A 7,809-nucleotide genomic window follows, 5' to 3' on the forward strand; every position below is an offset into this window, starting at 1 on the left:
TATCAATCAGTTTTTGGAAAATATTATTATTCTTGAGAAATTCTGAGCATGGCTAAGGCATATGTTTGCTGATAGACTTAGCTGATGCTGTTTTGTGGACCAAGTCGGAAGAGAACAACAACATTGATTCTCTCTCTGTGTCTCTATCTACCGAACACAGATAAGATTTCTTCATCTATATGGAAGTGTTACTGCTCAATATATTTTGGTTATATATGTTATTTTTTAAACAGAGTATCTGAGTGTAGGGTTTGTGTTTAATATGCCGGATGTGAAGTGAGCTGGAACATTGCCAAAATGTGGTGGATGTTTGAATATTGTTTTAATGTTATCTTATCCCCATACAAGAAAACATTACATACTGTAGAGTACAGAAAAACATATGAGAGTTAATGATTACACATTTAGGTACTGTACCACTTTGTGTGATGATTTTGCATTATTTTAAAATCTGATATCAATGTTTGGAAGCTACTGAAGTAATCCAAGAAGATTTAAATAAAATCCAGAAGTGGGTGGAAACCTGGCAAATTTAATTTAATATAGCCAAATGTAAGGTTCTGCATGTGGGAAATAAAAACTTTAGGCAGGATTATTTCATGGGAGCAACAAAATTGGAATATGCTCGGTTTAAAAAAGACTTAAAAGTAATGGATTATAAAAGCCTTTCTGGTTTTAGGCACTGTGCTGTAGCAGTAAAAAAGGCCAATGGTATGCTGGGATATATAGCCAAAAGTATTGAGTATAAATCCAAGGAAGTTAGACCACACTATTTTATAAGAGTATTGTGTGCAGTTCTGGGGACCGTACTACAAGCAAGTATTTTTGCCTTAAACTTACACACGTACTAAAACAGGTCTCATTGCTTTTCAGCTATTCCTCATATCCTAGTATATGCATTTGGTTCTGCTGTCCTAAGTGTCTTTAATTCACTTGCTCTGGCAACAGAAGTCTTTCTGAAAGCAGGTGAGTACAGTAAACAAAAAAAGACCTCATCTCAATCCAAACATCTGTCTTGATTATTCCCTTTGTGTGAGAAGTCAAGTATTCTGATCTAAAATTTAAGCCTACTACCTAATTTATGTCATACTACCAGTGCATTCATAGGTGTTAAATGCCGATTTTAAATGTGACCACTTCTGAGAAATGTGATTGTACATGTGCTAACTGGAAATCACAAGGCCAAACTGTGGAATTCTCTGTGAGGGTTTTTGTAAACACGTATTTACTTTCAGAAAAAGGGGAGCGAACTGTGAAAGATCTTCGGTTCATCATCCTCCCCCTTGAGTTTTTCTTTTTGGCCTGTTGGCTAGTTTTACAGATGTATGCATACTGTAAGTATCCTTTGGAAATTGCTAACATTTGGTACATTTCAAAAATGCCTGACACTCACATATCACATAATTTCTTCAAATTGAAAAGAATATTATGCATGTCTTAATTCAATATTGTCATATCTAGCTAAATGTTAACCATCTTTGTTAATTTGTGAAATGTAGGGCTGCAGAAAAAAGAAAAGTAAGTACAAACACCCTGTAGTAAATGCATTTGCCAGAATTATGAATTATCTGTTATAGATCCTTTTCATAATTTTCAAAATGTATTTTTCCAATGTTTTTTTAGTTATTCAAATATTTCAAAATATACTACATGAATGCTTCATGTTTCAAAATTGGAAATGTTTTAGTTGACTTAGTCTTAATACATTTTAAGGCTAGTTGTATAAAATAAGTTAGAATGCAAAACCTTCTAAATTAGCGGGACTGTGTCTCAATCCGTAAGTTCCTTTCACTGTTTGTGGTAACACTACCATTTCATTTTACCTTAGAATTAAAGAAGAATTGAAGTGCATTGTCCAGAGCTGCAAAATTTGTGGCCAATCTTCAACATCATCTCAGCAAAATCAGGTGTGTTGTGATAAGTGCTGTGGCAATTAAAAAGCGTTTCTCTTTCATAAAATGGCCATGCAATCTCCTATTGTTGAGGCTGTCATTGTGCTGATTTCAAGGGCCATCAGCTATTTTTGCTTGAAGCAATGAAGTTTCTTCTGGTTTAGTTGTCAAACCACCCACCTGGCCCTGCCAGACAGGATATATTCAATTTATGTTTTAGGAGAGCAGTCAGTTTGCACTCCTTTTTTTCTTCACTTTATTAAAACGGGGCAGCAGAGGGTTGCAGACAGTGGGGCAGCAGAAAGGGGTACAGACAGGGGGCAGCAGAGAGGGGTACAGACGGGGCAGCAGAGAGGTTTATAGACAAGGGGCAGCAGAGAGGGGTACAGACAGAGGGCAGCAGAGAGTGTTACAGACAGGGGGTAGCAGAGACGGTTGCAGACACTGGGGCAGCAGAAAGGTATACAGACAGGGGGCAGCAGAGAGGGGTACAGACAGGGGGCAGCAGAAAGGGGTACAGACAGGGGGCAGCAGAGAGGGGTACAGACAGGGGGCAGCAGAGAGTGTTACAGACAGGGAGCAGCAAAGAGGGTTACAGACAGGGGGCAGTACATTACATTACATTACAGGCATTTAGCAGACGCTCTTATCCAGAGCGACTTACACAAGTTTTTACACAGCATTTTACATTGCATCCATTTATACAGCTGGATATATACTGAAGCAATGCTGGTTAAGTACCTTGCTCAAGGGTACAACGGCAGTGTCCTTACCCGGGAATCGAACCTGAGACCTTTCGGTTACAAGCCCAGCTCCTTACCCACTGTGCTAGAAAGGGATACAAACGGGGCAGCAGAGAGGGGTACAGACAGGGGGCAGCAGAGAGTGTTACAGACGGAGCAGCAGAGAGGGTTACAGACAGGAGGCAGCAGAGAGGGTCATCGACAGGGGGCAGTAGAGAGGGGTACAGACAGGGGGCAGTAGAGAGCGATACATACAGGGGGCAGCAGTGGGCAGTAGAGAGCGATACAGACAGGGGGCAGCAGAGAGGGGTACAGACAGGGGGCAGCAGAGAGGGTTACAGACAGGGGGCAGCAGAGAGGGGTACAGACAGGGGGCAGCAGAGAGGGTTACAGACAGGGGGCAGCAGATAGGGCTACAGACAGGGGGCAGCAAAGAGGGTCACTGACAGGAGGCAGTAGAGAGGGGTACAGACAGGGGGTGGCAGAGAGGATTACAGACAGGGCAGCAGAGAGGGTCACAGACAGAGATGGGACCACAGTACAGAAAGTCCCACAGCTGGGATTCAGACTCCCAGCAGCTTAGAGGTATTTAGTATTCAGATCAAATACCTGAACTACAGTTTTAATTCACTAGGGAAGCAGCACATACACGTTGTTAATGAGGGGATATTGTTCTCACAAATATACACTATCACCAGTTGGAAAATATACAGTGGGAATGAGATAGAAGTGCAACAATTTCAGGTTTTAACTACACTGCCAGTATTTTAAGTAATTTATGGTTTCTAATTAATACAAAACAAGAGAGACAATCCTGCAACAGACTTAAATCAAAGTGTAATTGAGTGCATCTCTTTGAATATTCAGATTGTCCGACTTCCCAAAAATTTATGTGTAGGTTAAATTTCATTATTATTTCTCTTTGTAGACGCCACAGGAACTTCAGAGATAGTACCTCTCTCCACCTGAGCAGAGTATAGCACACACACAGGAGGTATTTTCTGTGAGTCAGTCCATCACAAGAGGATTCCTGCAATTCTCAAGATGGCAAATTGCACAGTTTCTAGTGCAGAAACACAGTGAAGACATTTAATTTGCAAAGCATACTGGGAAATATGGTACTCAGACTGGAAGTCATTGTTTCACACAGCAGTGTAGGTCATTTTGGGTCATGTAGTATTTTTAGTATGGGGCAGAGTATATCGGGGATGAAAAAACCAGGAAGCTCAATCTGGGCCCCAACTGGATCAAGACAATGATCCCAAACAAAATCACAAATCAACCTAGAAGCAATAAAATGGCTGAAAAATATTTTTCAATTGGCAAAATGGCTCTGGATTTTTACCAAATTTAAAAATTTTGGTTTAAATTGAAGGAGACAGTCCACATGTGTAGAACGAAGGTTCTGAAGGATCTTTACTGATTCTGTGGTCAAAGATCCACCCCAACATATTCTCCGGTCTCATAAAACACTGTAGAAGACTCAGTACTGTTATCCTTGCAAAGGCATAGACCACAAAGTACTGAAAACAAAGGTGTGAATATTTTCAGCTCTTATGTTTTAAGGAAATAAATGATAAATTTGAGAACAGTGTTGATGGATTCAATTAAAACACTAAAACTTTAATGTTTTCCACATTTGAGAATCGAAAGAAAAAATCTCAGTACTTGTATTATTATTATTATTATTTTTGTTCATCTTATTCAAAGATATAAATTATTTTGTAGTGCACTCTATATTACACATACAGCAGAATTACTGTGAAGGAATGTTTCCATTTCATCCCAGATAAAGCCTTACTATTATGTACTATTATACACTCAGACTAATGGATAGTGTTAAATCAACTATATTTTTTATTGTGTGGAGCCCTGTTAGAGTTCAATTACACTGAACATCTTACTGTGCGGTATTCCTTAGCTCAATAGCATTGGCTCACATCAGACTGAACGCTAATTCATATTTGGGATGAGATTATATCACACTCACATACTGTCATCCACATCACATATTTTCAGCCTCTGAGTTCTTGTGTTGTTATACTCATTTTTATCTCTGGTTTTACAGGGATCAGATGATGGTCACAGTGAAGTGTAAAGGATCCTTTCTCATCTACAAAAGGACACAGTCTTAAGGCCTGATTCTGTGTACCCACAATGCACTTTGTAATATTTTCCTTTGCTAATTGGTACACAGAATTATGACATCATTCGTCTCAAAACATTACTCCTACGTTTCCATGCTAATACTGCTTGATGCTGAAAAAATGTTCCTGGTTTATTTATCACAGTGTTTCTCAACCCTGGTCCAGGGGACCTACTGTGTACACTGGTTTTTGTCATTGCCAATCTCTTAGTTGATCAGTTAAGGTTGTTGAAAGTGTGCTTTATCATAACTGTGTGGTTAAACTTATTTTAGCGCAATGAAGGTTTGGCTTGTTGCTATTTGCTGTCAGTAAATTCCTTTCATTGTGAGTAACTTGCCATTTTTGCCAAACATGCTTTTCTTCAGATAGTGCCTACAGCGCAGTAAATGAAAGCATAAGTTGGTCTGACCAATTGAAATTCCTCGGATGTGAATATGGGACATTCATTTTTACGGGCATATATAGGTATTTCTGGCATAATGTGGGTTTAAGGGGGCACTTTGTCATTCAGTAGATGCAAAAAGTCTAATTAAGAACAATTAGAAGCTTATTACAATGCAACACTCGTTACTGCGGTTGGAACAAACAGCAGCATAAACATGGGTCCCCAGGCCCAGGATTGATAAACATTGAATTAGGGATTGTGGAAGTATGCTTCTCCTGTAGGCTTTTAATGTTTTTACATTTCTGCTTAAAAAAGATTGTATTGATCAAGAATATAGTTAAATGTATGTGATTATGTGAAGATCAATGAAGAACAGCAGGTGTTCTGTGTTACGTCTTAGAATTTGTAACTAAGGAAATACTGTGGCCTCTTTGTACACTGATGCATACGATCTAGAGAATCTTTGAATCCCAGTTGCAGGAGGAAAATTGTAAACATTTACTTATTGGAATTTTGTAAGTAACTTATGTTGGGAAACAGTCTTGTGCAGTCCTTTGAGTTGCAAGAGAAGAGAAAGGACACTGACCTAGAAAGAACTGTTTTGCTATATCCAATTATTGTATATATTATATTCTATTAAAATGAATAAATGAAAATCAAATTAATAACAGCAACAGTAATAGTATACACATATTCTGTTAGAACATGTTGATGTGTTTGTATATGAGTGAAATATTTCATTTGGATTACAGCATGTATTGAATGCATTTAAAGTGCATGTACATTGGAACCGGAAGATTAAACAATTGTTAATCATGAGAACAAATACTTGTTATTCAAGTCATGCATGTACATACCTCTGTAAGTGTGTGTGGTGAAATATCTGTCATTTATTGAAATTGAAAAATAGTTATTGTTACACTAGCTGGTGAAACATAAGTGTGAACTAGAGGGAAGATACATCATGGTAGAGGGAGATCTGAATGTATAAAAAATGGATGTAAAATGTAATTCGGAGAGCTCTCTGTGTGTCTTTATGGTACTGGAGACCTCCCATAGGCCTATGTGAAATAAAAAGATAAGAAGAATAAAATAAGGAGTATTAGAACAAATCATAGTTTCTAGTCTTTCTTCTTACATCGCCGACTCACCCATCAAACCTAAGAGGAGGTTTTCCTCCACAGGATGCTTTTGTTCCCCAAGAACATCGGTTGCATTCCAGTGAACCTAGCTAGTTATATTCAATGATGTAAAAAATAACTTGTAGATCCAGATGTTAGTAAACTGTCGCTGTCGCCATTTTTGTTGAATTCAATTCCACTTTGTGTACTGCAATTTCTGTTTTACAGACACTGTCATAAAGACTAGAGGAAATCTGCACTTGAATTGTACATTATGACATTGCTGTGCAAATAAATAGATGTTTCTTGTCTTGTTTGCATTTGTATTGTGCGTGTGCCCTGCAAAGGATTGGTGGCCTGTCCAGGGTGTAACCCTGCCTCCTGCCCAATGCACGCTGGGATGGGCTCCAGCTCCCCTCGCAACCCTGCCCAGGATAAGCGAGTATAGTTAATGGATGGATGGATGGATCAAAAAACATTACAAAAAATAATTTAAAAAAAAATTAATGTCGCTTGACTGTATTTGTGGTGGTTTTATATGGTGAAAGTTGTCAGTGGGTGGTGGATGTTAAGCATGACATTATGTTCAGCTCTGAGATTAGTACATTCGTTATCATGATGCAGGTTTTGCTCATTATCATTTACAAAGCAATTAGGAGTCTATTGATTCACGTCAGTCTTTAATATGATCAGTTCTTTCTTTCTTTACCTCTCTTTATGTAACGTAATACAGTACAATATCAATATGGGACTTTTATTCTTTGTGGCATCCATAGCCATTTCTGACATAATGTCGCCTATGAGGACAAATAATCCTTTGAAACATGAAAAGAGTAATTGAGAGTAAGTTAACTGCTGGTTGAAATTCTGGTATTGCGTGGAACGAATGTGGTCGGAACGAAAACCAACATACACGGGGGGTCCGGAGGACTGAGTTTGAAAACCACTGCTTTAGACCACAACCACAGAAAGGGAACTGTCGCTTTAACCTTTCTCCAGTGTCCGTTGCTTCCCCCCTTATTATAGTGTTCGCAGGCAAATTTGGCCAGTTTGTTTTAACTGATCATATATTAATACAAAAACCATAAATCATCACCAAATTTTGTTTAACAGTGGGGGGCGGGGGGGAATGGATGAAAGGGTGGGGGGTGGATGAGTGGGGGGTGAGTGGGTTGTGGTTGTGGATGTGTGGGTGAGTGGGTGTGTGTATGGGGATGTTTTCCATCTGCTGGATGAACATATACAGTAGTATACCCATTAATTTCCAATGGTGGTCATTTTAGACCCGGAACACCACAGGTGTGACAAAGTTGACTAAGCCACTCAAAATTCAATGGAAGTGGTGATCAGCAATTTTATATGTTCAAATGCCTAGTGTGGAGGAAAACATAAGGTCTTGAGGCAATCAGATGAAAAACACAATATTTATGATTTAGGAAAGTTGTAAATCGGTCAGATTTGACCCGAACACTGGAGGAAGGTTAAGGTTAAGGTTTAAAAATCTAAGCTCTCTTGTAATTC

The 7,809-nt window shown here is 38.8% G+C and overlaps 1 protein-coding gene and 1 long non-coding RNA gene across 2 annotated transcripts in view; both read left to right on the forward strand.

The window, feature by feature from the left end:
* Nucleotides 1-7,809, forward strand: part of LOC135239104 (butyrophilin-like protein 2) — an 87,940-nt gene that overhangs the window by 74,689 nt on the left and 5,442 nt on the right.
* Nucleotides 1,525-6,279, forward strand: LOC135239114 (uncharacterized). The gene is made up of 2 exons (XR_010325284.1): nucleotides 1,525-1,907; nucleotides 4,704-6,279. It is a non-coding gene; the product is annotated as an uncharacterized LOC135239114 (long non-coding RNA).

The sequence above is a fragment of the Anguilla rostrata genome, chromosome 14 (genome assembly GCF_018555375.3).
Source record: "Anguilla rostrata isolate EN2019 chromosome 14, ASM1855537v3, whole genome shotgun sequence".
Lineage (NCBI taxonomy): Eukaryota > Metazoa > Chordata > Actinopteri > Anguilliformes > Anguillidae > Anguilla > Anguilla rostrata.